The sequence below is a fragment of the Neophocaena asiaeorientalis genome, unplaced genomic scaffold (genome assembly GCF_003031525.2).
Source record: "Neophocaena asiaeorientalis asiaeorientalis breed wild unplaced genomic scaffold, Neophocaena_asiaeorientalis_V1.1 scaffold258, whole genome shotgun sequence".
NCBI classification, from domain to species: Eukaryota; Metazoa; Chordata; class Mammalia; order Artiodactyla; family Phocoenidae; genus Neophocaena; species Neophocaena asiaeorientalis.
This window is the reverse complement of record NW_020172591.1, coordinates 5,849,377-5,876,451: the sequence shown is the minus strand read 5'-3', so window position 1 is coordinate 5,876,451 and position 27,075 is coordinate 5,849,377. Positions and strand designations below refer to the sequence as shown.

The window sequence follows — 27,075 nt, the reverse complement described above, 5'->3', positions numbered from 1 at the left end:
TTTCCTTAATTTCTCTTTCAGATTTTTCATCATTAGTGTATAGGAATGCAAGAGATTTCTGTGCATTAATTTTGTATTCTGCTACTTTACCAAATTCATGGATTAGCTCTAGTAGTTTTCTGGTAGCATCTTTAGGATTCTCTATGTATAGTATCATGTCATCTGCAAACAGTGACAGTTTTACTTCTTCTTTCTGAATTGGATTCCTTTTATTTCTTTTTCTTCTCTGATTGCTGTGGCTAAAAATTCCAAAACTATGTTGTCTTGTCTTGTTCCTGATCTTAGTGGAAATGGTTTCAGTTTTTCACCATTGAGAATGATGTTGAATAGCTTGTTTTCTCTCTCTGGGTAGATACTGTGCCTTCCTTACTTTTCTAACACCAGTCCCCTCAACTCCCATAAATGAATCCTAATAATATTGGTGGAATAAATGAAACTGCAATTTAGGTATCAAACAGGTTATGTTTTCCCCATTCTTTTTCTGGTAGGAGTATAGCTTTGAAGTCTGAGAGAGATGAATTTGAATCTGGGCTCTGCAATCACTATATGATGGTAGTAAGTTACCCAATATATGTTGGCCTTGATTTCCCATCTGCAAAATTGCATTGCACTTGTGACCTGCAAGGCTTGCATCAAATCTTACAGGTACTCATATTTGCTCAGCAAGGGTTAGTTAATCTCTTCCTTCTCTCCCAACTCCGTCAGAGTAGTAATTTACTCCCTTCAGAAAATAAAATTTATGAAATATTCTATGTCTATAAATATTATTATATATTGATATTTCTTTTACCTTAAACGAATTGTAACATTAAATGTAGTGATAGAGAAAATTAGAAAAAAATCCTTTTATAAAGTTTCTCTCATGATTTTTGAAGGGCATATGAACAGATAACATGGGCCAAACAAAAGTGTTTTTCTTTTATGTATCTTTCAAATTTCAAGGGTAGTATTTACATTCTTTTTGGGAATAGTCAGTATTTCACCTATGGGGAAATAAAACAAATTTCAATATTGTGTTATGGCAAAAGCAGTAAAAAATATGAGTACCATTAGTTAGCAATATCCTTACAGCCAAAAAAACAAAACAACAACAAAAAATCTTTTCTAATAGGAAAAAATGAAACAAACAGAATTGGCATGATATCACATATTAAGATATTTGGATCTCTTATATAGAAATCTGGGAGATGCTTTGAAAGCCATACTTAAACCATTTTAGCATTAAACCTTCAAAATGCTGAAAGTTGTTTAGAAATGATAGTTAATGATACTGAGCACCAGATGATTGAAACATTACAATGAGTCAACTTTACCACAGAGTGAGGCAACCAGATCTTTATGTATCAATATGGATGAATCTCTAAATATAATGTTGGGTGAACGCAAGGTGCAAAAGAATATCTGCAGTATGATGCCATTTATACAAACTTTCAAAATGTAAATGATTATACGGGACATTGTTTCATATATATGTCATTAAATTTAGGACATCATTAAACATAGGAAAGTTATATCATCTTCAGGATTACGACACATTTTAGGAAGTAGGGAAAGGTTTATTTCTTTAGAAAAGATTTCAGCAAAGCTGAATGTTAGCATTTTTTCAAATTCATGTGGCTGATACTCAGGTATTTCTTATAATATTTCCCATATTTCACTTTGGAAATTTTGTAAGCTTTCTTGATTAAAAATAAAATAATAAAGAAATAATGAAAAGAGAAAAGTGCATACTGCTACAGCAGATTTAAGACTGGATATCCAGTACTTCCAGTAACAAGAGATTACATGAAAATGCAGCCTTCATTTCCTAGAATAAGAAATCATTCATCTGTACTCTTTCTGAAGTATTATTCTGCTTTTATCAGAGGAATTTTGAGTTCAAAGATGTAACATGAAAGAAAATATTCTTTCTGCTTGTAAACTGAGCTAAAGTGTACACATTCTTTTATTTACTCATGCAACAACTGTAAAGTAACAAGTACAAACCTAAAATAAACGGTTCCCTGCCATCTCTTTGGGTAAGTGCATTGTCTTTTTTTCTTCCTTAATCAGAGAGAACCAACTCAACAGAAACAAGAATCTGATGACTAGGCATTTCTACCACAACTAGCCTCACAATAACAGCTGGGCTGACATTCTTTCCAGTGCCTTGATCCCAGATCCCAGGATACAACCTTGGGTGAACTTCTATACCTATACCTACCTACCTCCTCTCTCTCTGCCTCATGCCCCTAATCTATAAAAGGAGCAACCTTATATCTACTCACAGGGTTGTTTTACAGAATAAATGGTTTCGTTTATGTCAAGTAAGTCATGTAGGATCACAAATGGCACATAGTAAGTGTTGAGAAGACACTATTGGTATTGTTAACCATAGCAGGAGAGACAGGCTTAGTTCAATCCTCATTTCAGAGAAAGATTTTTTCATTCATTTACTATGAAATCATTCACAGCATTATGAAATGCTATTTTAATAATCCTGTCTATTAGCTGTAGAATGCATGTATATTTTTCCCTTATCAAAATGAATTGATACTTATTTAATAAAGATTTTTTAAAAAATGTGGTTAACAAAGGTTTAGTTTCCACAATTGTGGGTTAACTCTTTTATTGTAGAGAGGATAGGGTCTTACCTATTCAAAGAAGTAGTAAAATGGTAAAGTTTGTTATATTGTGTTCTCAAAGGGTTGATAATATGTTCTGGTTTCTTTCTGTAAAAAAAAGATGTTAGGAAATTAATAATTTAATCTCTGATCCATGTATATCAATTACATCATGTAGGTCAATACTAAATTCAACTCATGGCTTTATTCTTATATTGGGTAACTGAGACTATGAGATAAATTTCATGATGGTTCCTTATAGTCATACACTGAGCTAGGTCCTTTTCTGAGTGTTTCGAATAGAGAAGTGAAAATGCTAACTGTTGCAGATTTTTTCTTACTTTTTAGCTTCACTCCAGTGAAGCTTTTAAAAAGAAAAAATAATATTTTAAATTGTTTAAATTGTTTTCAGCTAATAAAGAGTAGGCAATTGTATTCTCTCCCAAGAGAATATATTTTTCCTGGTAAATTGTTAATTACATCCAGTAAGCTTTAAAGCACTGGGCCTCTAGCCCAGTCTGCACTGATTCTCTACAGCACAGGATGTAAGGGAATTTTTTAACAACGAATTACATTTTCTGTCTAGAGTACTAAACTTATTTTGACATTCAGAATCCTAAAAGTCATTCTGGATTAGTAGTTCTGCTTAGAAATTCCACTAGAACAATACAAAGTATTTCTTACTGAAATAAACACAATTACTAGAAGGCACTAGCTTTGTTTTGTACCTTATAAGCCATTCAGGTGTACTCGCCCTCAATACATGAGTGTATTAAATGCAAGGGGCAGAGCTGAGCCTCATTTTTAAGTCCTGCTCTCTTACAATAGATGTCTAAATCTACACATCACTATGTGTCTCCACCAAGGACTGTGCGATTTTCACATCTGGTAAAACAGACCTCATCCTGTTCTCAAGGAAGATGTTGCTCTACTAGTAAGGAGCCCTAAGAGTTAAACTGAGAGCTATTAATTCTTCTTCAAGACCCAGAAGGAAAGGTAAACTTGGGAAGACATAAAGCAGGTGCCTCAGTTCTTCTCTGTGACCCTTCAAAGAAAAATGTGTATATGGATATGAGCAGACAAGGTTCTGATTCAAAAGTGACAAACACTGACTGGGCCAGGACCTGTATTAAGTGCTTTTACATGTATTAGCTTACTTAATCTGTGAGCATTCACATACAATGTACAGTAGCAAACAAATCTATTAACGCATATTAAAGACAGAAAGGCTTAACATTTAAAAAAAATAAAGAAAATTCTGCAGGGAAGAAGAAACACAGTAGAATTTTCCATTCCCTCAAATAACTTGATAGATATTTTAGGGAAAAAAAATTTGACTACCCAGACCTCTGTACACAGCTATTTTTTCCTTTAGTCCAGCTCAGTGGTTCTCAAATTTGGAATATATATAACATTATTATACAGAGTGCTATACACAATAACAAGACTCTATAATATAGAGTTCTATGCCCAATAACAAGACTAAAGAACTTTTCTTTTTGCAAATGCTCAATGACTTTTATTGAATTGTTAATGATTTCAATAACTGGAAACAACATCAATAAATTAGTTAAATAAATGACAACACATTTGAAGACTAGAATATTTTGCAGCTTTTAAACAGTATCAACTAGTGTTATGAGTACTGGTATGAAAAGATAACCAAAATATAAAACAAGTGTTTAAACACAATGTAAAGTGAAAATAGCAAGCTGGAGAATGCTATACATATAGTAAGACTAAAGAATTTTTAAGGGTAGTTTTGATCAAAAGCAAATTAAACCTCACAGGTTGATTTTAGAACAAAAAGAAAATGGTAAATCAGCTCTGGACCTTGTTCAGAAAGAAAGAGTTTTTGGGTAATTAATCAATGAATACTGAACAAAATATCATCCTTTATTTCTTCTTTAAGTTCCTTCTTTTCCTTAAATTCTTTAACATGCATAGTTTTTCACTTCATCTTCATGATTTTCAAAGTAATGTGCACACACATATATGTGTGCAAGTACAAAATTATATATGTGTGCGTGTATATTTTACTCTAGTAAAGATAAGAAAAATAGGAATTCTCTAAGAACAGGGGTCAGCTAACTATGGCCCATGGACCCAGTCCATCCTGATGCTGCCTGTTTTTCCAAATATAGTGTTCTGGGCACACAGCCACGTCCATTCATTTCCTTGTTGTCTATGGCTGCATTCATGCTCCACTGCCAGAGCGGAGTAGTTGTGACAGAGACCATGTGGTCCTTTATATATTTACGTATCACCCCAAATATTTACTATCTGGCCCTTTACAGAAAATGTTTGTTTACACCTGTTATCAAGGAACATATTCGTCATTTGAGTAACACTAAAAACAATATTGAAAAATAATCCCGTCTTTTAAAGTTTTTCCAAAAATTAACTCAATAGTTATATATGAATGAGAGAAATTCCAGCCTTAAACACTTAAAAACTAATTTAATTCCAACAGAACTGGAGAATTATTGGCCAAAGGATGAGATGATTATTTGAAAGTTGACCGTGCCCTGCCCAGCACCTATTAGTCATAAAATAATGCCCCATTTACCCATCATCCAGACTTTTGTGTGGTTTTTTGGTTTGTTATAAAATTAAAATGACTATCTTTTTTCTAGGCTTTATTTTATGAGAAAAAGATAAATGTCATCTGGGAATTATTATTATTTTTTTTTAGTTAATTTTTTATTTGTTTTATTTTGGGTCTTCGTTGCTGCGTGCAGGCTTTCTCTGATTGTGTTGAGCAGGGGATACTCTTCGTTGCAGTGTGCGGGCTTCTCATTGTGGTGGCTTCTCTTGTTGCGGAGCACGGGATCTAGGCATGCGGGCTTCAGTAGTTGTGGCACACGGGCTCAGTAGTTGTGGCTCACGGGTTCTGGAGCACAGGCTCAGTAGTTGTGGCACACAGACTTAGTTGTTCCACAGCATGTGGGATCTTCCCGGACCAGAGCTCGAACCCGTGTCCCCTGCACTGGCAGGCAGATTCTTGACCACTGCACCACCAGGGAAGTCCCTGGGAATTATTTTTAAAAAGCAACTTATGGCCTATTCCATAAGGCACATAAAATCGAATAGTCATTTTAAATTAACACAGTGCAGTTAGAGGTGATCATTTTTATTCCGTACCAAAAGGTTTAAATTAACACAGTTTTTGTTAAGAATATTATTTGGCACAGTTTTAGTATTTGATATATTATATAGACAGGCTGCAACACCCCTAAAATAATATTAGCAAACACTTACACAGCACTTATTATGTGCCAATGTTCCAAGCACTTCATATACATTAATTCACTTATTCCTCACAATCACCCTCTAAGGAGGCAACTGTTATTATCCCCCTTTTACAGATGAGAAAACTGAGATCAAGAGACTTTAAAATGCCCTTCCCAGCATGCCACAACTAGAAAGCAGTCAAGCCTTTCAGCCTTTATAGACCCTGAGAGTTGGTTTCAGATCTTCAACTCTGGTTAACAACAAGTTCAGACATAAAGGCTTTGTGGCTTCTCTGAGAAGTGGTATTTCACCAATGGAAAACTGCAGTTTACTGGAAATACTTAGCACATCTATTATTCAGTATATTCAGCTTCTTGAACAAATTGAAATTTACTCAGCTGCTCCATTATTTCTATCAGGTTTGCTTATGCCACTTTCCAGAACTTCTTAGAGCTGGGTCTGAACATTGTCGAGAATCATGACTGACACCTGACAAAATCAGCTGGTTGACAATGATATTTAAGGGCTGCCTAGCCATGATAGAGAACAGGATGTGCACTGGCATCACAAAGTAAGATGTGAATCATTTAAGGAGGAACCCAAGACAAACACTTGTTCAGCTATAAACAAAATCAGCTTTTATCAGCTGGTTACTCAGATAAATAGGACATGCAGTCAATGCACTTAGGCTGCATATAATCCATGTTTGGCTGTGGTATATTTATATGCAAGTTATGTGACACCTATAGGGTTGACGTAGAACGATAAATTCATGCAGACTTTCAGAATCTCATAAAGAAAATATTGCCAAGGCATGGTTTTCCCAACTGATATAAGAACCCAAGTTTCATTAAGCAACAAAGTAATGATGAAACCTTTCCTGGATTGCCAGACCAGGATATACTTTTCATTAACCTCTGAAATACATTCTAGCATTAAGTATCATTCGGTTATTTTTCACATTTTGACAGACTTTGTTAGGTAACCTAAACGCTGAGATGCTTGAAGTTGCTGGAAATCCTGAATAGCATTTCTGCCGGCTAAGCTTAAGCTCATTGGCTAGCGTTAGCCTACTCGGTTAGCTCTCAAATAAACAATATTAACATCATTCTCCATCTCTACCAATCTGCTTTATGAGGTTTTGAACAGTTCATGTAATTCAGTGCATTTGTCCAGGATAACAAGATTTCAACTAAATTGCCAATACCGCTGGGAAAATATCCACAATCCAAGCAGTCTTGAAACAGGAGAGCAGGTACCAACATAAACCATTTAGTCGAACATACTACTAAGTCATTTCTATTCCCTAAAGGTTCAGAAGCAGTTCATTAGCACTGGTTATTTGTGAGTAGCTGAAAGTCACAGTGAACCAAACTGATAGTTGGACAGATCAGAGAAAAGATCTTCCTTTCTTAGTGCTTTTGCCAAAGTTCTTTTAGGAGAACATTATGTTTCTTGCAAAGGAAACATGCTTAAAAATATGCACTGGAAAGAACTAAGGACAGTTAACACAAGCCCTATTCAGCACATATGGTCTCCAGTTGACCAGAGAATCTAGGTAAGATAGACAGTAAGAATTTCCCCTTTTAATCCCCAAACCTGCTACTCCAGGCGATTGCCAAGGACTAGCTGATTGCATGAAGGTGACAATAGAAATTATCTAGTCTTGTCCAAAGAATCTCAACATAATTCAGGGCAGTAAAAATAGGCTACCAATAGGTGAAGGGTAAAGGACTGGATTAGTCAGAAAAGTCAGTCAAGTTCCTGAGTCTTCACAAAATAAAGGTTTATATACTGTTCATACAAATCCTGATGTGAGTAGGGTAACTCTCCTGGTGGGGACCCAGTAATCTGACTGTATTCTTCTCATTGCTCAACTAACTCACGGCCTCAAGATTGCTGCAGCAGGAGAGGAAGCCATCTGGAGGGCTGTGCATTGGTTCCTCCATGTTTTAACACGGAAGGGACACACCTCACTGCCTCTCACAGCCTCCTGGACTGAACTAACAACATGGCTCTGCCTCAGTGCAAGGTGCTGAGAAACAGGGAAGACACATGGAGGTTTGCTGAGCAGTACGAGTCTCCATTGCACTAGGGAAAAAGGCATGATGAGATGCCCAGTGGCTGTTTTAGGGCCCTGTTTAGATTCCTTCCTTGTTGAGAAGTGTTGAAAAGAAATAATGCTCAGTGATATCAGCTAAAAACTTGTTTTGCTAAATTAACACATGCTGACTCTGACTGTGTGTGTGTGTGTGTGTGTGTGTGTGTGTATAAATAAATAAATAAATAGATAGATAAATAAATAAGTAAATATTTTATTTTCTTAACATGAATTGGCACTGCAATACAGACAACCTTGGGGAGCAAGAGGCCACCTGTCAGTGTTTTCACTTGCTGATGTATTGCACTGATGTTTTCTGCTCAGAATCAGATACAGCTGAAGAACTAACTAACTTCTTTGCGTGACAGAAAGCCATCTGTTCATTTGTTTCTAATTTTTATACAAACACTAACCGTTTTAAAAATGGTAGAATAAGTTAATGCAGACGCTCAGGTTCATGAGGTGTAAGGGAAGGGACTGGGTGGGGAGGGGCACAAAAGGAAACAAGGCTGCCACGAAACTTATCGTGCCAGATGTCACATAATGATTTTACTCTCATGTTCAAAACTTTTCTGTCAAAGTGATAAAGACTAAGTTTCTTGGCCTGGCCTCAAGGGCTTCCATACTGTGACTATACTCTACTTTTTCAAGTTTATCCCCAACTTTCTACCATCACAAGCGCTCACAGCTTCTTAGACTAGTTATTTTGTAGACCTATTAATTGCCCTTTTCTTTGCAGCTTCATATTTTTCTTCTTCCCTTCTGCAAAGTCCTCTTCTTTTTCTTTTCCGTGTCTTCTTGCCTCCCTGCCTCCCTCTCTTCTCTCCCTTCCTTACGCCCTCTAGGTTTGGCAACACCTTGTGGAACTGAAGCCCTCTTCTCTAAGATCCACCCCCACCCTCCCATCTCCTCCAAGAATGCCCACTGCTGCCTGGTTCTTGTTTTTATCACTTATTTGGCATTCATATGAACTACTTTGTGTTGTTACTTAAGCTTATTGAAATGGAAACAAGTTCACATCCCCACCCTTTTTTCTGCTTTATTTCAATTCTAGAAGTCATTGGTTTCTATCAAATATATGAATTTTGGGCTTCCCTGGTGGCGCAGTGGTTGAGAGTCCGCCTGCCGATGTTTTTTGAGGGCCCATCTTCTCCAAAAAAAAAAAAAAAATATATATATATATATGAATTTTTTTCATAGTATTTTGAGTTCAAAACAAATACAAATGAAGGACAAAAAATATTAAGCCATATAAGAATATACAATGCACTTCAAGTAAGGCTGCCATATTATTAAATTGTCTCAAGAGGTATTAGCAATTTACACTTCTATTTCCTTACACCACCAGCAGCACTGTGTACTATTAATTTGTTTAATGTCTACCCCACCTCCCCTCAACTAATCTGTAAGCTCTAGATGGCCAGGGGGCATTTTCTTTTGTATGTACTCTCTTTTGTATTACTGTACTCCCTGGCTGGGAGCAAGTACTTAATAACTATTCATCAAATGAATGAAAAAATTGAAGTATGTACTCCCCAAATGGAAATGTATGCTGATGCTTTCATTGTGAGTATATGAACTCTTCTGTTTCAAGCAATGAAATCTCCTTATCTACCTGGCTTACTGGTTTCCTGATTTGAAAGTGGGTTCAATGAATGAAAGAATGATAGCAGTTTATTTCCCTAAACATTCTGGTTAGAACTTGGTTAAATTAGATCTTTGAAATAAAAATAACACAAACTTTAGATATGGAAGCTGTTTTGGAACCCTGACCTATCACCTACTGGCTGTGGAATACTGGGCAGAACTTCTGACTTTTTGGATCCTCAGTTTTATCATCTGTAAAATAGAGATTATCAATGCTATTTCCCTTACAGAGCTGCTGCAAGAATTAAATAAAATCATCTGTAGAAAAGTGCTCTGACAATTGTGGGAAATTGTGATGTGTCAATATCAGTCTTCAAATAGTATTTCTTCACCACTTAGCACAACGACATACACTTGCGAAGAGATTATGTATTAACTTGAACAAACTTCATGCCAATCCAAGATTTCTTAGCTTCAACTCTTTACTTTTGCTTAGCTGCCAAATCCCTTTTGTAAGTTCTTAGGACACAGGATGTCTTTGGGAAGGACTGTGTCAGATAAAGAAAGAATCTCATTCACTAATAGCCCCAAGCTCACCTGCTGGGAGCCATCTGTCAACCTGCAGCAGCGTATAGAGGTTTCACCAGGAAGGCACTTGGCTGAACCCGGGTGACAGAGCACCAGGCTATTTTTGAGGTCACAGTGAGCACCAAAATTCCAGCTGTGGCCTAAAGAAATAAGAATTCAGCCCACTGGTGATGTTCTTTGCCTGAGCTTCTGCACTCTCTGAGGATGACATTCTTGACTGCTGTTATCATTTTAAAAGGCATGCATTTAGAAAAGAAGACTTCCACCAGAGAGAGGAAAATACATGCTGTGCTAATAGTCATCTGACCAGAAAAATAAAATTCTGGCAAATCTACTTTTCATCCGAAGACCTGAAAGCTCTGGAAGCAGAGGGATTTCATCAACTTACTGGAGTGTCGGGGAGGAGTTTACAATGAAGGGTGATCTCCAGCTGATTCAGGTCCTTCATCTTTTGCTGCATATTGTTCAAGAGGCAACCTGTAATAACTTAATTAGCACAGTGGGGACTAAGTTGCCACCCACCCCTCCCCCTTCTGTAATGCTAATTTGAAATATCTTCTTTTCCTCCTCAAGTTACTTTCTTAACAGTGGCAGCCAACATTTTATTACTAAAGAAATTGCCAGTAATGACCTATTTTAAAAAGTGAAGATTTCTTAATGGAATGAGAATATTACTTGCTTGCTGAGAGAATGTATCAAAATAAAAGCTAGCCTTGAAAGGTACTGAATCTGTTATATTAGCACTCCAAGGTGTTGTGGAAATTCTATAACAATATTTATGCATGCATGATATGTCCCATCAATGATCTTAAAAATATTAAAACACACAAGGATAAATCATTAAGATTTCACCAAACAAAAGGGGAGGACTTGGCATGGAGATGCTATTAAAAAAAAAAAAAAAAAAAGAGTTTCGGGGCTTCCCTGGTAGCGCAGTGGTTAGGAATCCTCCTGCCAATGCAGGGAACATGGGTTCAAGCCCTGGTCCAGGAAGATCCCACATGCCGCGGAGCAACGAAGCCCGTGTGAACCAACTACTGAGCCTGTGCTCTAGAGCCCGCGAGCCACAACTACTGAGCCCACGTGCCACATCTACCAAAGCCCAGGCGCCTAGAGCCTCTGCTCTACAACAAGAGAAGCCACTGCAATGAGAAGCCTGCGCACCGCAACGAAGAGTAGCCCCCGCTTGCTGCAGCTAGAGAAAGCCCGCACGCAGCAACGAAGACCCAATGCAGCCAAAAATAAATAAATATATTTTTTAAGAAAAGAGTTTGCTTCCCTGTAAATAGGAGGCAAAGGAGGAGGCAGAACATCTGCTGGGGAGCTCTTTAAAGCGTTTTCTCCCCCTCTTCTATTATTCTGTCAGTGGCTCCTCTTCTATTATTCTGTTGGTGGCCATGTAATTTCCCTCCTTTCTGCTCTTTTCAGGAGGGTGTTCTATTATTCTGCTTTATTTAACTGGCTTAGATTTAAGTAAATAAATAGACACCACTGAGTTGAAGGGCAGTTGGAATGGAGGGAAGAGGAGAGCAGAAATCAACACAGGAGGAGGGGCACAGAGAGATAGGGACTGCAGGACTGGAGCCAGTTAGCAGAGAACCCAAGCATTGCATGTTAGTGAAAGGCTTTTATCTAAAGCTCCTAGTGGCCACTTACCATTTATAATCAAGCCATATGTGTCTGATTTATACAGAAACATATGAAAATAAGATTAAAGTCTAAGCATTAAAAAAAAAACAGCAAGTGAGCCAATGAGATTGCAAATATTCCAGCTGCTCTAATTACTGTTGTTCCAAAGGAAATGTGAGGGCTGCTGATGCCTTGCTTAGGTTCCCCTGGGACCACATCAGCCACCTTTGGTATTTGCAGGCACAGAAGCTTGCTTCAGAGGTAAGGTTTCACCCTCATACTCTGAGAGTGGTTTTTAGAGCTACTCTACGCCAACGAAGAGGCAACAGTCTTTAAAAAAATTATTGCAACTTTAAAGGTGTATAACTGGATCACTTTGCCGTATACCTGAAACTAACACAACACTGTTAATCAACTATACTCTGATATAAAATAAATTTTTTTAAAATTTATTATCTTTTTAAAATTGTGGCTTCCCATAAATACACTAAAAAGTCTTGGAGTCTTAGGGTGGTCTAACTCCACGTGCCAGTCTACTCTCCCCCCAATCCCACTGACCACCCCCATCTCTCAGGATCTTCCCAACACAGTGAAGTCCAGCAGCCTGTCCTGTGAGTGCCCCCTGCACCTAGTGACTGGCATTACGTCATCTTTAGCAGAGGCTTGACTTCAAAGACTTTAGAAGTACCTTCTTAGTGAAGGAGCCCAGATCCTACAGGACAGTGGTTTTGTTTGTTTAATTTATTAATGATTTTACTTTTCCCATCTCACATCCATCCTATTTTTAATGTAATGACAAGCTGAAAGTCATTCAGCTAAAACAAAATTCATGCAGCTAAAGAAAAACAAAACAAAACAAAAAACAGATAAAAAAGAGACTGGAAGCCATTTGTGACCTTCTCTTTGCCTCACGTTGGATGCTCTATCTGGTTAGCATGAACTTGAAATTTTCGCCAGGCACAGCAAGTCTGCTCCAAGTTCTCCACTGGTTCTTTGGAGATTTCCTAGTGACCACAGAGGGGGATTAGGCCCTGATCTAATGGAAGGTAATCTTACCAAGAGCCTCCAGAAATTCACTGAAAGCCATTATAGTAGAGCACAGACATGAAGGAGTGAGGACTCATTAGATCCAGATATAACCTTAAAATAATACTAAAATCTGGAACACAGATTTCTACTAAATTGTTTGTAAGAAAATACATATACCTCCACTGCAGGAACAAAAGATACAGAACTTTAAGCGTCAGAAGGAAGTTATAAGCTTCGCTGTCCTCAAGATTCCCTCGGAAACTTGTTCCAATATGATTTTATGCCTTACAGGAGCCCATGCACAATCACAAAAGGCCCTTCACTTCTTACCATGTTCTTGAATCTTATATTGACTGAGTGTAGCATCACCTAACAGTTTCTAAAGTTTCAGTGTAAATATAAATGTGTATTTAATAGTTCTCTCATTCATTTAACTACTTGCTATAGGTGGCTCCTGAACGGCAAAGTTTCCAGTGGGGACCATAAGGAAGAGCATTTATGCCATTATATGGCTGGTGATAAGCCCAGTTATAACAGCCCCAGGTGAAATTTCTGGTTTCCAGTTTCCCAGAGAATTCGTTTTGAACATTATACAAACCAACAGTCATTTCTCTTAAATAATTAATTAAATAATTAAAATTATTTTCACCCCAAAGAAATAGTCTGTGAAGGTATCTTCAAATAAATCATTGTCATTGTAAGAGAACCTCCTTAAAAGTCACATTAAATTTTTTAATCTGATGATTTCATAACTGAAATGCCACCATTTTAAAAATTACAACTGAAATAATAATTAGATCACAATTTGAGAATAACTGCTATATAATAGAGAATTAATCCTATTGGTATAATCATGATTATTTTGACTGTCACTATATCAGTTTTAAAAAAATAAGAATATTGTTCTCAAGATATTAGCTCAGTTTAAATGTTGCTGTTATTGTTTTTTAACTGTACAGGCTTTAACTTCTATAAGTGATACAAAATAAGCCCCAATATTTTTTCCTAATAATTTAGGGATTGTTTCTCTTGTTAAAAAGCCTGATTTTTAGCTTGTTGTGCATGATAAACAAGCTAAAATTTAATGAAAGCTTTGGATTCACACCCATGTAGGCATGCCCTTTATTGGTATAAAGGCTTCCTGGGTCCCATTCATATACTTCCTGGGAGGCAATGGACCCCAAGTTAAAAGTATTTAGGCTAAAGAATTTGGTATTAACCATTTGCTGTTTAGAGAACTATTTCTGTACTCTTGAGATTTTACAGGTCTAAAACATGGTTATCGTGCAGTGGAAAAATAAATGTGGCCTTTAAATATCTATTTATTCCCTCTCGAATAGCTCTGATTGCTTATCCTGTAGGAGGACTGGAAAGAATAGTTCTTTACAAAATTGAACTGGAAAGTTCTAATAAGGAGGCTGTTCATTCTGTGAAAAGAACACAAGTTTCTACTTTGGATAACAAGGAATTCGACAAAAGCAAACTTTAAATGCTACCACATTAAATTCTACCACAAGTTTTGGCAAAGCAGATATGTATTACCCAGCAAGTTTGAAAGTTTGTAATGCAACTAAGCCCTAGGAGAGAAATGTAGGCAATGCCCAGTTTCTTTTTGCTTGCATTACCCGGGGGATTAAAATACTTCAATGGTCCAGTGCTCTTAGGAAAAAGACCAAAACCATTTCCTTGTCTTGGAATACCTGGCTTTATTTATCGCCCCAGCCTCATTTTATACCATGCTTCCCTTCCCCTCAGCTCTCCTGTTACACTGGCCTCCTGGCATCCCCCCCTTATATGCCATGCTCCTATAGCCACAAGGCCTTTGCATGTGCTTTTGCTCCACTCGGAATGCTCTTTTCTGCCCTCTTTGCCTACTTAATTATCACTTACTCAAAGATCACAGCTAAATTATCCTCCCTGACAAGGTCAATTCATGAATCTCTTCTATACAACCCTCATCATATTTCTAATTTTGCATTTATTTATGATTATTTGATTATAAGCTTATTCCCCACTAGACTATAAGCTTCATAAGGACAAGGACCATAACTGTTTTTGCTACCCAGACTGTAAGGACTTGGGGCTCTCAGACTATTAACTATATGGAAGAATGAATAAAAGAATGAATGAATGCTTGCATCATATTGTATCAACCTAGCATCTAAACTAATAAGAAACAATAAGTATCTAGATAAAGGTCTAGGAGTACCTCTTCGAGCTTTAGTTTCACGTGCATAAAAGGAGAGCATTTGAGTAAATAATCACTGGGTTCCTTTTCAGTTTTAAAAAATCAGTGATTTAACAACCAAATGTTCATCAACTGACGAACTAATTAACAAAATGAGGCAGATCCATTTGGTGGAATATTATTCAGTCAGGAAAAGCAATAAGTACTGATACTTGCTACATCATGAATGACCCCTGAAAATATTATGCTGAGTAAAAGAAGCCTCTCACAAAAGACTATACTGTATTACTTTATTCATATGAAATGTCCAGAAGAAGAGGCAAATCCACAGAGACAGAAACTAGATTAGCAATTGCCAAGAGTACATGGGAGGTAGAAATGGGGAGTGACTGCTAATAGGTATGGGGTTTCTATGGGGGTGATGAAAATGTTCTAAAATTAGATAGTAGAGATGATTACATAACTCTGAATATACTAAAATCACTGAATTGTGTATTTAAAAGGCTGGATTTTATATGTGAATTATGTCTCAATATAGCTATTATTAAAAAATCAGTGACCCAGTGGCTACATTAATTCATAGCTTTAATATTAAAATCTAAAATAACTCAGTAAATATTAATTTTTTAAAACATTTGTTTTCGAAGAGTTAAGCCTATCTTCCCATAATAGAACAAAACATTCAGAATATCCATTCTGAATATTTCTTCATTTGTTACTATATATTAGACACTGAATTATACCCCCTCTACTTAGACCTTATCAAAAAATGCATGAAACATCCTCACTGATTTCAAGGAGCTTATATAATCATATCTGGGATGGTAATTAACTATAACACAAAACACTGGATTGAGAGTTTTGTACAGAAGAAAAAGTACAAATCAGGGATTATGCTGAGCCAAAGGAAAGATTATACTGAATTCCAATTATTCAGGAGAGCCTGGTATTTCAGATGAGCTTTATAAAGTTACATATGATTTGGGCAAGCAGAGGATGAGGGATAGAAGAAGAAGAAACTGAGAAAATAGCAGAAGCAAAAGAATAGAAGCAGAAGAGAATGAGGAAAGTAGTTCTCATTAGAACTACAAGTGATTGGTGACACAAGGAATTTGGGGAGATAGAATGGGAAATATAGGCTGGGGCCATATGACAGGGAGCTTGGAATCCTAGTTGGAAGACTGTATATCCATTCTGTAGTAATAGGGTTTTAACTGGAGGTTTTAGGTAAAATATCATAAATAGTTGTGTTTTAGGAAGATTAATCTTGAATTGAAATGGATGAGTTCATCAACCATGTGTGGAACGAGTGTCTTGGAATGGACCAACAGTCTTGGGATAGACCAATGGTAGGGCGGCAGGGTGAGGAAAGCTAGTAAAGACAATAATGAAGGAATAAGACAAATCAACATTGCAGAATCTAATGAAAAAAAGATTTCAAGGAGAAATGGATGGCCATGAAAAATATATTTTATGTACATGTACAGTATTTAATCTTTAACAGTCTTCTGATGTATTATAACCTGTCTGAGGTCTCACCGTCAGTTGTGTGTGGCACAACAGTCTTGACACAACAGTCTGTTGTGTCTGTTGTCTGTTGTCTTGATACAACAGTCAAGACTGAAATCAAGTTTTCAGTATTCTTTTCGCGGTATCATTGCTGCGACAAAGAGAAGTCATTCAGCATAAAGGCTAAGAGGCAACCATTCAGTATTTTAATAAGATTCAGGGGATCTCTCAGAAAGTGTTTCACCAAGCAGTAGGGTGAGTAAAAGAACCATTTAGCAAAACGCTAAGAAGAGAATGGGACAGATAAACGAGGCAGTAAGTAGAGCGGCCATGTTACAGGAGTTTGGATAGCAGAGGGAATGAGAAGACGGCAGCTAGAAATATTAGCAGGTTTAAGCAGTACGCTTTTAGTCTGGGACTTGCAGAATAAGGATTCTGGAGGATTCTGGAGTAAAAAGGTACCAGACTAGTCAGGATCCAGCAATGGAGCACATTCACAGGAGTAAGGCAGCCGTATGATATTACATTGAAGACAACTGAAAGGGAGGGAATAATTTACCTTATTTCCAAAATCTGTTTGATATGGACTACTGACCCTGATATCAAATTTTATATTTTCTCTTCATTAATTCATCTTAGTCAACGGTACAGTTGTTTCTCCTTGTATTTAACTATATCTCTTAGGACAGTGGAAGGAAAAAAATTAAATATTCAGCCATTCCTCAACTTCTGACAACATTTTAAATGTTAAATTGGATCCAATGTCCAACTCTATTTGCAAGTGGAATGCCACCTACTGGAAATGTAGCTTGAATATGTATACTATAATACAAAAAGTGTTGGAGATTAGATGAGTTTTGTTATCATTTCATTATACTAACTGGCAGATGCTATTAGTTTTTCTGATCATTAAAAATAGAACAACTTCAAAATACATTTAAGGTTAACACATATTTCTGCTGGAGTTTAACAGGAACACAACAGCAAATGATACATTTAATGTCATTAATGCTATAAGTTAACTGTGAAGTCCTCTTAAAATAAAAATATCAGTCCTGCTTACCACCTGTCATTGGAGTCTCTTGAGCATTTGACTACCTGCTGTGGTTATCGTTTCTTTAAATGACAATTTAATTATGGGGTTACTCAGCTTCAAAAAGGAGCCTCATAGATGCAAAAATAAATGACTCATAGACGATCTCAACTATCAAATGTCAATTATTTATTAGATTCAAAATGATGTCATCAAAACAAAAGAATGATTTGTACTGATTTTTCTATAGCTTCCCTATATGCCCAACTTAATAGAGATGGATGCCAATTAGTTTCTGATTACAGTGGGTCCACAAAGTGAATCTACTATATTTTTAATACCTTTTCAATTTCCTTATTCTTTCTTCACATGTTACTACAAAGAGGAAACCTGCCCTTTAACTGTGCCTGAAAACAAAATATGTGTAGTCATGGCTGGCAACTCTATTTCTTTCTTTCTCTCTCTCTCTTTTTTTTTTTTTTTTTTTTTTTTAACCCTTGGACATATATTTAGAAACAGTTTTCAAGTAAGTTTTCTGAAAAAGCCAGAAATCAGAAAGACTGAATAACATTACTGATGGCCCTCTGTTGTGGTGTTAAGCAAATGGATACTTTCTCAAAGAAAAGCCTTCATACATGATTTTAAGTGAGGAAGACTATTTTCCAAATTTGGAAAATTTCTTTTCAATTTGATTCTTTCATCATAGCATGAACATAGGTCACGGACTATTGAACTGACCATTTATAAAATGCACACGAACAGCCATCTGTTCTCTGTTTAACACTAGCTTCTATCCGTTCTCAAAAGGTCAAGGTCTTGCTCTTTAGTTGATTCCCAGATGACTGTCTGAAGTTGTTAATATCTGACAACGCTACCTGAATTTGATACCATCAATTGCAAGTTGAAATTGCAAGTCATGCAAAAGATGCAGGATTTCTTGAAGAGCATGAAGGCAACGTTGGAGAAATGCTCAAGTAACAGACAAATCGTGGAAAAATAAAGATCTGGTATGGTTAGATCAGTTCCCAAGGGGAGAACAGAAAATCCACAAGGATGAGGACATAATATTCATTTTAGCAGATAATTATTTGTATGTCACAGTAATTATAAAGAAACTAGGGAATATTGATTAAGCTCTTGAAATTTTTATAAAAACAGCTTTTCTAAGGAGACACTGAAAAGGTCAAATGAGACATGAAGTATGCTGAACTGTACTATACTAGAATTTGTAGGGAAATGATTCTCAACAAAACCAAACAACACTTGATTCATTCCTTTTTCTTAGAATCAGCATATTGTTGTAATTATAATATAAATATGTCTATGAAGATAACAAACTTATTTCATAACATCTAATTTTACTTTTTCAAATTAAAGGTTGCCTCACACTTTTTTCACTGTTTTTAGTGAAATTTGATCTGCGTTTGAAGAAGAGGTACTTCAAGTGTCCCTTATTCTGATACCAATTCTTGTCAGTTAATGAGGGCCTCTTGTACATGTTTAATGCAAAAGATCTAATTTTGAATAACTCTGTTTCCATAAGTGCTACCTGGAAGTCATACAAAACTGTCTAAGATATTGAATTATCACCAAAAGAGTTTAGTGGAGAAAACTACTAACGAATAGCAGCTAGAAGAAACCGCATTTAAAAAATTGTTTTCTAGAACAGTCCAGTTACTTCTATCTAAATATTTTTCTTTCAGAGCTTATTATTCATGTTTGCAGTCTCTCTCTCTCTCTCAGAATATTTCTGCTGCACTAACTAAAATGTAGTGGGAAATTCCTGATTATGTTTAAAATCTCCATCTCTTTGGTTGTGCATAATATACCATAACTCTATAGTCTTGTCAACAGCCCCTGAAGTTCTCAGCATTTCTGTGGGGAGGCCATTAGATGTGGGAGTTTATTTCAGTAGCAAAAGTATTCTGTTTTTGGATTTGCCGACACTAGCACTTTGTCTTTCCTGCCCCCTTCTATAGCATGCCTGGCAAACTATAATTATCAGTATTTTCTTCTATAGTGGATAATTATTTGTTATTTTTGCTTAAGCAATAAAAAAACCTAACAGTGTTCTCCCCACAAACAAGACTCAGGTGCAAAGGGTTATAGCCTTGTCTGTCTGTACAATATGAAAAGATCCCAACTGCTCTCCATAAAGCAGACTGCCATTGTAAGTCACTCCAGTGAAATATCAGACAATTTTATGGAAATCCTTGACAAAAAGCTTCCAAGAGAAATCAAGATAGTCACATTTAAGAAGATCTCCCTTTTCTTAGTTCCAATTATCTTTTAACTGCTGATGTTCATACCAGAGAATGTATCAACAAAATGAATGCTGGTAAGATTCTTAAGGCCAGGAGCAAAATTCTTTTTGCTAGAAATTATGATTATGTAGCTAGGGTACTGAACTCCCTATGTGACAGTCATTTTAGTTAACTCAAGGGTCAAACTACCAAATTAGCTCATCTGGATTAGGGCAGATTAAGACGGGGATTTGTGCAGAATTCTCGTCTCAAAGGCGTTGGGCACAGACTTAATGAATACCTCAGGATCTGCTAGGAATACTAAATTGAAGTTATGATTAAACAAATGCAATGATCCTAAGATTCCAAGTCTGTTCATCCGTCCTCGTCCGTACCCTGATCTATAGCCTCTTTTTGGTACCTCTCCTTAAGGCTGGAAAGATCCAGTGAATCTCGAGGTAAAGTAGTACAAACTGGTGCAAACTAGTGAATGCACACGGTATGCAAAACAAAATCCTCCAGCAGACTATGGGACCTGCCAAAGCTCAGCAAGGCAGAGCCCTTAGCTCACCGGAATGTGTAACATGTCCCCCCAGGCGACTGCACATTCCTCTCTCCAGCAAAAGCAGGACATCTGTGGTTTTACTGTGGCGTTATACAAGCTTTTCCAAATCTCTTTTTTTGCCACCTGAGCATACATAGCCCTAAGATTGTTAGATCAATTTTGAAACCAGTAGTAGTAATCGTGGGTTGTTCCACAGATGAAAAGACTTGGATGGTTACTAACAAGAAATGTTCTCTTATAGTATTATATTTACCTCAAAAATTGTGAGAGATTCTGTCAAAAATGCGCAAAACTGTGGCTTCTCTGTTATGTGGTCAAAGAAGGATGATACAAAGGGAGGAGAAACAGTCGTAGAGGGATAAAAGAGTGTGGGTAATTCCTCTCCCCACTTAGCTGTTAACATGGAACAAAAGGGGCTGCCCACCATCAAGCAGAAAAGCTTTGAATATGTGCCCTTAAATTATTCTGTGCCCTGTTTCCCTCTTCTACACATACAACAAGGTCAATGGTCTGGGCTAAGCCCCACTTTCTTTAAGTTTCTACATCAAATGAGACAATAACTATGAAGTATCATTGGAGGTGATAAAGTTCTTTCTGTTGATTATTGATTAGTACTTGGGCATCTGTCATGAGCAACATGCTAGGTAGAAAAAATAGTAATAGCCATGCCATATTGTACTTTCTACATTGTACTTTAACCTTAAATAAATGGAGGGGTTTATTTTTCCCAGAAACTTCTTATTCAGAACAGGTCTGAAGCCAAGGCCTGAACAGGCAGTCCTATTCAACTAACTATCATTGTCCCCATGATTGAAGCCAGTTGGACTCCTGGTGGAGTTGAATGAAACAATGACAGTGCACAGCCAGTAGTCCTCTTTGTTAAGGATGTCTTATCTTTCTTTGATATTTGAGGTTAAGCAGTTTCTTTTGTAAATGGTCTCAGTTCAAGCTACTGATTTTTGAACTAGAGATGTCTGCCTGAATCATTAGCTTCCCTCCTAGGGCTGTCAGTGAGGTGTGGTCGCCAAAGCATCTCTTGACACTTTGCTTCCTATTTCCAGAAAATGGGGCAAGTTGTGAAGCCATTTTAAGATTTGGTAGTAAATTTCCAATGTGTAATATTTACTTCAGCGAAGTGGCCCTGAGCACCATAGGTAGCTCTTCACTCTTATGAAAACCCCAATGGAGTGGAGATGAAAGCAGCTCTTTTGCCTCTTTCTTGTTTACCCATTTCTGTCCCCCTGTAACCTTGTAACCCTAATTATAGGAATGAGATCACTAAGCAGTTCAAACTAATTCCTGATTTATGCTTTTCTGAATGCACACTATGCCCTGCCTAACCTGCCGATCCTTTTCCTAGATAAAAAGAAGTAAGAATGAAGAATTAAGTAGTTAAAGAATGATTAGCTATCTACAGGCAACAGCCCCCTAAGGAGTCCTGCAGGCAGATCACTCCAGCAAGATAACATCTGAAGAGAGAGTCAGCCAGTCTGCATGCAATGGAGAATGATGCAGAACCCAACCTCCTGCCTTGATGATTCATTTTCTTCCCCCCATCTTTTCCTTTAAAAACTGTCCTGGTTGACAGAATCTTCCAAGTTGGTCTCTGAACACAAGTCTACTTTCTCCCCAGATTGCCCGCTTTTCTGATTAAAGCACCTTTCCTTTCTACTGACACTCGCTTCTCAAATTATTGGCTTTTGAGCAGTGAACAGCCGAACCTGAGTTTGGTAACAGAGTTAGTCAAGTTTTGGCATGCTCAGAATCCACTAAGGTTCTTACAATAACCTGAGTCTTCTTGGTCTCTTTCAGTTGTCAGGAGAGCTGGTTCCTGTTCTGCGAGCTCATTAAAAGAGATCGCCAGTATAAATATGTACTTTTATTGGTAGTAGGTATTAACTATCAATACTAGTAAAAGAGGTTTAGGATTTATTTCCGTATTCATCTTCCTATTTACAGTAGCTCTTCAACGTGCTGGGATTCTGATCCAGAGAACTTACAAAAGCCTCAATCTTCTGACAGCTCAGGGAGGCCAAGGTGACTCCAAGCCAGCTGAAGAGCAGTATGTGAAATCAAATGCAGTGTTTTCATCAGCATTTAGTTTATCACCGAATGGGTAGCCTACTGCCTCTTGGCATATTTGCTAATTCTACCTAAATGAATTTGAAGATAAAAAATTTTAGTAGTTTTATATTTGTTTTAAAAGCCAACGACATTTTTAACCTCCGTAGTAAATGCGATCTGCCAACTTTTTCTTTTTAACAGAGAGTTGATTTGTTTCATTTTGGGGGAGAATATAAAAAGCAAATTAATGGTTGACCTTCATTTGAGCTGAAAACTGAAGCTTAGGCATATCAGGCAATTTCCTTTCAGACTAGATAAAATTTAAAAGATGAACAACAGGTAGTTTAGAAAAGCAACAATGACAACATTATATGCTTGAGTCAGATGTTGTATAAATTAGTTTGGGAGATTTTTCACACAAAATGTCTGTGAAAAGAGGAATTTATAAAGATGAAACTTAAAGCTTGGAAGAGTTTATGCATGTCACATAAGTAAACAAATGGCCTTTATTTAAATGCCATTAAGTAGAAAGTCTATTTTACAATTTAATTTTAGTTTGTAGATACAAGGTGTCTTTGAAAATTAAGATTTATCTTTAAAAATATAAGTAGTACTCCTTCAAAGGGGACTAAGATGCTGAATATCCCTTATCCTTTCTTATCTGCAGGTCCTAACAGAAAAATATATTGCGAGTCAAATGTGACAACCTTCCAGAACTGATTCGCAGTAAACTTAAGAACCATTATTATGTTTTTTTTTTTTGCGGTAAGCGGGCCTCTCACAGTTGTGGCCTCTCCCGTTGTGGAGCACAGGCTCCGGACGCGCAGGCTCAGCGGTCATGGCTCACGGGCCTAGCCGCCCTGCGGCATGTGGGATCTTCCTGGACCGGGGCACGAACCCGTGTCCCCTGCATCGGCAGGCGGACTCTCAACCACTGTGCCACCAGGGAAGCCCAAGAACCATTACTGATGGAACCCAGAATTAATCAGTATTTTTCTCATTTACATACTTGGTAAGTCATTAGCAAGAAAAGGGGGAAAAGACACTAAAATAATTAAACTCCCAGGAACAGACCTCTATAGCATACTGATTTCCAAGCTCACTGTTATTTTGGCCATAATTCATTAAAGTTCTCTTTATAAATAATGAATAGCTATTTACCTTTTTTTTAAAGGATGTTTTACATGTCAAAGATTATTAAATATCTTATGAAAATCAATAGCATTTTCCCTCTAGATTCAAAAATTTATTTTCCTTAAGTATGAAACATGGTCAGAGTTAAGCCTAAAAAGAATAAGGAATAAGGAATAATTCCAAATGGGAATGTTCCAAAAATAAAATTCTACATTATTTTGACTAAAAAATAAAAGAAAGAAAAAAGAGGGAGAACTGGAAAAGATTAATTGACGAACTATAACTAGTGTATGTCACTAAATATAAATAAATACAAATAAAATAATTGGAATACCAGCCTCCATTTACTGACCATCTCTAAGTACATACTGATTTGTAGTAGAAACGTCGTTAGGTAGAGAGTCTGTTTTATAACCTAATTTTAATTTATAGATTCTAAGTCTTTAAAAATTAAAATTTGTGAAGTACTTCACAATCTTGCTAGGTACTTCACAATCAATGTGACATTTATTCCTCACAACAACTCTGAGGCAAGTATGATTGAAATTTACTGGTGAGAAACGTATCCCCCCAGAGTCACTGGCCAAGAGCACACACCTGTCCACGGGAGACGCTTAAACCTGAACTGACATGAGCTATTAGCCTCTCAACAATATGCTTGCTAGTCATAAAAAACTGGGCATGAATCGGTGCATGCAAATTAAGCATAACCTGAACCTGCAGGAAGGGTTGCATAGTCACAATCCTGGCTTAACTGATGGAGTCCTGCAGAGAAGCAACAGCAGAGCATTTGAAATCAGTCGGCCCCAAGTAGCACTAACACCTAGGGAAGGCTGCAAACTCTAGGCAGTGGCCTCCGAGCTACCCATGGTGTCTCAGCTCCACCAGCCCTACAAGGAGATGTGTCACTTTTGATTCTGCAACAGGGGCTGATGGAGAGCTCCTGCAAAAGATCACATCTATGAGGCCAAAGGCAGAGAGTGGGAAATAATTACTCAATAATTCACCTTTCTTTGAGTCCGGCAATAATGGACCCTTGCAACTCTGGGGATTGGTAGGGATTTTGTTTCAAATTCGGAGGGGACAAACATCTATCCAGAATCGGTTCTGGTGGTGGATGACCCAGGAAGCCTGTTGTAGAGAAGATAAATCCTATTAAGCCAGCTGGGAGGAGTGAGAGCAGCTGGTCGGTCTGGAGGCTGAAATAGCTAGGAAAGGCTCAGAAAAATCTGCATTGCAGATAAGCCTCAAGGGAGACCCCTGAAACTCTTAACATCTCCCCAAGTCAGCTTCTCTCCTAAGAGCAGAGTGGCCTCAGGTGGTGTAATTTAGAATGTATATAATTTTCAGGCTCTTCTGGTGACCTTGGGTGATTTAACACAATTCTACCTTTTGTCTTGCTGCTTTTCACCTGTCATTGTCTTTTTTGTTTTGGTGGGGTGGGGTGGGCAGAAAGGAAAGGGGGCGCAGTAAACAGAACTGTGCAGTGCCTTCCACACTTCTTTTATAAGTCTTATTTTTTATTTAGCGTTAGGTTTTACCTTTATCAACTTTATATCACTCAGCATCAAAACAACATAAAGAACTGAGCATCCACCTTGTCTGTTAAGAAGGGGGTGGAGAAATATAAACTTGGAAAGGCATAATAATCACTACCAAATATAGAGCTTCTGCTATGTAAATTATCTTCATTAATTCCTGCAATATCCTGATGAGGTTGTTATTCTCATTCCCGTTTTATACAACCGAGTCTTGATAAGTTCCCAATTTCTCAGAGCTGATGATGGGCCAGATCCTGGATCTGAACCCAAGGGTATCTAACTTCAAAGTCTGTACTTATTTCACTGCATTATAACCCAGCATTTGTTAAATGTCTTTTATGTGCCAGACATTCTGCTTGTAAAAGGCAATCACAGCCATAGCCTCCAGAAGTTTCTGCTCTGTTGGGATGAAGGCAATGATAATAAACAGCTTTTTAAATAGAGGCTGTTAGTGTTAAAAAATAAACTTCATATTTTCTAGAATGTGTTCCCAAATAGTAATTCAAGTCTGGTATATGATCTCAAGAAAAGTAACTATTGGTAGGAGGGAGAGGTGAATAGGTGCAGCACAGAGGGTTTTTTAGGGCAGTGACAGTACTCCGCATGATACAGCGATGCACACAGATCATTATGTATTTGTCAAACCCACTGAATGTACAACACCAAGCGTGAACCTTAAGGTAAAAACTACGGGCTTTGGTGATTATGATGTGTCAGTGTTCACCCTTGGTGAAAAATGTACCATTTTTTAGTAAGTGATGCTGATAATGGGGGAGCTATGCATGTGTGGTGGCAGGAGGTATATGGGAAAGCTCTGTACCTCCCTTTCAATTTTGTTGTAAACCTAAAACTGCTCTAAAAAAAATTAAGTCTTTAAAAAAATGGGTGGGGGCAGAAAAAAATAAAATAAATATCTAATTAAAAGGTGAGAGCACATGCATGGTTTGGATGACCCAGGGAATGCATGGGATTTTGATAAGTGGAACTCTGGTTGAGATGTCAGTTAGCTATGCTTTTTAGGGAAAAAGAAGAAAATAAAGGATCAGTCTGTCAGTCAGTCAACATTGTTCTTTGAGCACCTACTCTGTCCCAGTTCTTTCAGCGGGTTCTGGGGTTATGGTCAGGAATGGGACAGACACTCAATGGACATTCTAGTCTTGTGGGACAGACATGCATTAAGTTGATAAATATAAGTGAGAGAAATTCAGAGTGCTATGAGAGCATGTGATACACAGGTCTATATTAGACCAGAGGCTGGGAGATGGCTTAAGGCTTAACCATGAAATCTGAGACATAACTAATGAGCAGGACTCAGTAAGTAGAGGGACAGAAGAAACAGGAGTGGAATGGGAGGTGAGGAGAGTAGAGAGAGTGCTCCAGGCAAAGAGGAAAATAAGTGCAATAACCCCAAGGCAGTAAACTCAGGATGGTCTGGAGAGTCAGGCAGAGGCCACATCACGGATGGCCTTGTAGCACAGTTTATAGATTCCTGACTTTATTATGAATACTATGGTTTTCAATACAGGCATATCATGATTATATTGTATTTTTAAAAGATACGTGCAGCTACTATGTGTATAACAGTTTGTATGGAGCAAGTGTCCATGCAGGAATCTGTCACGGTTGTTAAGATCAGAGATGATGGGAGACAGACTAACACAGCCTTTGGGGATAGAGAAATGGATGGATTTGAAAACTGTTTAGGAAGTGGAACTGATGGGACTCAGTAACTGACTGGACAGGTATATTTTAGGTAGCAATTTTAATATAAACATTATTTATATAGTCAACAATAATACTTGCTAAAATGACATTTCAGAGTCTTTTCTTGAAAGTAAATATAAGGTTGCAAAGTTGGTATACAAATGATGACTAGGGGGCTTCCCTGGTGGCGCAGTGGTTGGGAGTCCTCCTGCCGATGCAGGGGACACGGGTTCGTTCCCCGCTCCGGTAAGATCCCACATGCCGCGGAGCAGCTAGGCCCGTGAGCCATGGCTGCTGAGCCTGTGCGCCCGGAGCCTGTGCTC

The 27,075-nt window shown here is 37.5% G+C and overlaps 1 protein-coding gene across 3 annotated transcripts in view; it reads right to left on the bottom strand.

Annotated features, from left to right (window-relative positions):
• MAP2 (microtubule associated protein 2) overlaps window positions 1–27,075 on the bottom strand; it is a 276,003-nt gene that overhangs the window by 101,913 nt on the left and 147,015 nt on the right. For all 3 annotated transcript variants that reach the window (XM_024738399.1, XM_024738400.1, XM_024738401.1), the window contains exon 3: window positions 2,634–2,711. The gene's annotated coding sequence lies outside the window, so the exon portion shown is untranslated. The remainder of the gene's footprint in view (window positions 1–2,633; window positions 2,712–27,075) is intronic.